Here is a 4,048-nt window from a genome sequence, read left to right as displayed (position 1 = left end):
GTTTTGATTTTATTCATCCTCTGCTCATTAACTGGTGGCAGTGTTGACACTTGGATGCAAACAGACAAGCATCCATTCACCATATACATATGTTCAAGATCAGTGTCTTTATTTGATATTGCTATTTTCTCTGAATTTGTTGCTCATTTTTATGAACTTTTGCCACCAAGCTCCCATCTGTTTGTATGAACCCATCTCAGAAAACCAAGACTAAGACATGAAACGACCTTAGTCTAGACATCAGGATGTTGAGTGCAGAGTGGCTGAGTGGCTGTAACACTCTTACTCTCTGATTTCTCGAATCAATCAAAGACATGTACAATATAATAATCCTCCAGTACTTACTGTACTGAAATATCACTTGACTTCATTTTGATACTAAGGAATATACTCAACTAATGTCAGTGTCAAAATAAAAATACATTTAAAACAATTCAGGTGACCAAAGTGCTGTACAGGTACAATATAAAAAAAAATATATATATATGTGTATATACATGTATATATATATATATATATATATATATATATATATATATATATATATATATATATATATATATATATATATATATATATATATATATATATATATATATATATATATAATATATATATATATATATATATATATATATATATTATATATATATATATATATATATATATATATACATATATATATATATATATATATATATATATATATATGCACACAGAAAAATACAGTTCTACACAAGATGATCTGGTCAACATTGAATTAAAAGCAAAAGTGTGTTTTTTTGTTTAGTTTTAAACTCCTCCACAGACTGTGGTGGTCCAGGATTTGAGGTTGGACTTGAGAACAGCCATGAAGCCATGAAGAGCTGATCTGCAGATCTAAGAGATCTGAGAGGAGAGGAAATCTGCAGTAGCTGAGACTGGTACACTGGTGCCACTGAGTTCAGACATTTCAAAACAATCAGTGAGATTTGATCATAAACCTGACTGTGAGCCAGTGCTCAGAGGATAGAACAATCTTGTATGTATTCCCATTTTCTTGCGGTTGTCAGTAGGCAGCAGCATTCTGGACACCCTGCAGAGTTTTGCTTCAGGCTAATGTACAACTAACTGCAACAGTCCAAAGTCATCTAGACACCACAATGATATGACAGATGTCTAGACCAGTCTAAAGCTAAGATCCAAATATATTGCAGTTATGTCATATTTTTCAGAATCTGTTTCTGTTCAATATAATCTAATGCTGATACTAGTTTTATTATCAGTTAGTATCTTTGTATAGATGTTTTGGCAACCCTACTCCAATAAAGTTCAGCTCAGTTATGCAAAATAATACAACTCAAAAAATAGATAATTGTGACACCTCTGACAAATTTATGAAAAAGATAAATAGTTCATAGCTCTTGAGCAAAGTGATGTTGAAAAATCACTGCTTATAGTGTGTAATACGACAAAAGAAGGTGTATACTGCCCCACTTATTAAAGCCATCAAACAGAATAGTGCATGTGTCAGTGGCGCGCCTGATTTGGTGAGTTGAATGTACACGTACTGTACTATGATGAGAGCCATCAAAGCCTTCACCAGATCAAAGTGCTCTCGGAAAAGCTGGACTTAAAGCGGTTCAGGTGATTGCTGCACTTACTGAAGTCACTGCCTGCTGTGCACCTCAGGGTGATCACGTCCTGCGCTGTGCCCCCAGTCAAAGTCAAGAGCAATGGACATGGGGCCAAAGTGAACCTGATCTAATAATGGAACAGCACACAGAGCATGCTATGTAAAAAGTGTGGTCAAATAGAGCATTGCTTCTAGTGAGTAGTACTATGAGTACTATGAACACAATCAAGTAAAAAAAATCCCAACAGTATAAGATAGTTTTCTAAATAGCTCAGTGCATTCATCAGACACATACAGTGTTGTGGTAAGAGGTTAAGAAAAAAAACAAAAAACAAAAACTCAAATAGTAAATGTCTCTGTCTCATCACTCACCTGACATCCATCTCCACTCCCTGCCAGTTCGTCAGTTTTCCTTATTTGTTAGTTTGTGACTTAAAAAAACCCAAACCAAAACAAACAAACAAAATGTTTAGGTGCTTTTCTCCTGGACCTTTTGTAGTTTAGATTTTTCTCTCATTTCTCCCTGGATCTCCTGCTTCAACTCACCTGGTCATCTCATGGTTCGACTCCCCTTCCTAGCACCCACCTGCTCTACCTAAACCCTCTGCTCAATACCTACCTATACCTAAAATAAAACCTATTACTGTACCTGAGTTTGGTTCAGCTTTTGGGTCCAAGATATGCTCTATATAAAGGATTAAATTAAATAGACTTGACAGTATTGGCTTTGAACTGACTGCTGCTTATATGGGATGTTTTCATGGTGTACTATACAGCTACTGCAGCTCATACTAAGCTCAGTTTGAAGGATGTCTAATCTTTACAGCAGCCCTGCTCTTTGTACCAAGTTGCTATAACTGTTTATACTGTATTTGAGACATAATGCTTCTTTAGCCGCTTCATCCCAAAGGCCTTATCTTCTTTTGCCAGCAGTGGGCTTTTAGCAAAGATTTTGTTCAAGGCAAACACCAATATCTCTGCAGGTCTTACCTTAGATAATCCCAAGTCTTTGATAACTGCTTTGGTCTATCAAATAGATTTTCATCAGCAAGCAAATAAAATGAAAATACTCCAATTCACCAATCTGTAATAACTCAAAGTAATTGAAGCTGTGCAGACTCAGACCTTGTTAACTGACAAATACTATTCCTCTTCAATTGCATATGTCACAACAGTCTCATGGATCTTCATCTTCTCTATCTCTCAAAATTAATTCAATTTGATATTTAAACTGTGATATTATCCACTCTCAGGCTTGATTGTTGTTGTTCATGATAATTATATGAAGTTACAATATTTAGATAGCAGGTGGGCCCAAATCAAAACAGTGTTCTATTGGTGTATTTTCTTTTGGAGATTTATTTTTTAACAGCACCTATTTTTGACAGCGCCTCATGGAGTAAAATAATCAAATTCCAGAATGCATGGTAACTATTTAATAATAATTGCCTCTATCCAATCATGCTGGGAGCCCTTTTAACAAAATCAAATTAGCTGCGCTGTTTTGGTTTTTAAAGAGGAAACATTATTTGCAAGATCCTAAATAATTGACTTGTGGTAAACACTGTATTGTTGTAATTTCCGCCAACTGGTTTATAGGGAGAAACATCTGCTTATTCACTCAGTTCACTCAATGTGCATTTGCAGCCAATATTGTATATCACTATAGCTACTGTAGAAAGAAGTATTTCTGTTACAGAGTACATAAGAATACATAAAACAAAGACAATGGCAAATCAATAAAGATAACTTTTTATTTAGGGTGTATTAAAGGTTTTGCCAATGTAGGTTTCACTGCAAACAGTCACATATACACAGCACAAGGAAAAGACTGACAGCTAACAGTGGAGCACTTTAATACACTAATTATAAAAATATAATGCACTGGAAGACATGCTTGTAAAAACAATACTTTAATACAGTAAATGTTATTGGTCAAAGACAACACAGTGTAAGATCTGGGAGCCATGCCACAGAGAACTGTAAATCCTACCTTCTAACTTATGGTCATACAAAGCAGTACATGTACACCAAATGATATTTCTATGTGAAGAGAAGGCCATTCTAAGTAAATGAAAATGAATGTAAAGAAAGAACTGGAGAATATAGTTACATAATTAGCTAACACACCCATCTCTGATAATGTCACAACCATTAGGTTGGTTCTCTTCAGCCGTCTTAGATCGTGAAGTCTAATTTATCTCCAAGGCAAAACATTTGAATGTATGTTAAATGGAAAAATAGCCATTGTGCTCACTATGAGACCAAAGCATGTCTATGTAAATGATGTTAAAGGTATACAGTAGTATGCAACTCTTTTGAGGTGGTATGTCACCAACTTGATTCCACAGTACAGTAAAAAGTTGAAATCATATTTTGGAACATTCTCCATATGTAGACACATTTAATGCCATTTTCTGGGAAATTATAGCT

The sequence above is a fragment of the Boleophthalmus pectinirostris genome, unplaced genomic scaffold (assembly GCF_026225935.1).
Source record: "Boleophthalmus pectinirostris isolate CB_2022bp ecotype Guang Dong unplaced genomic scaffold, ASM2622593v1 HiC_scaffold_5, whole genome shotgun sequence".
Lineage (NCBI taxonomy): Eukaryota > Metazoa > Chordata > Actinopteri > Gobiiformes > Gobiidae > Boleophthalmus > Boleophthalmus pectinirostris.
This window is presented reverse-complemented; position numbering follows the sequence as displayed.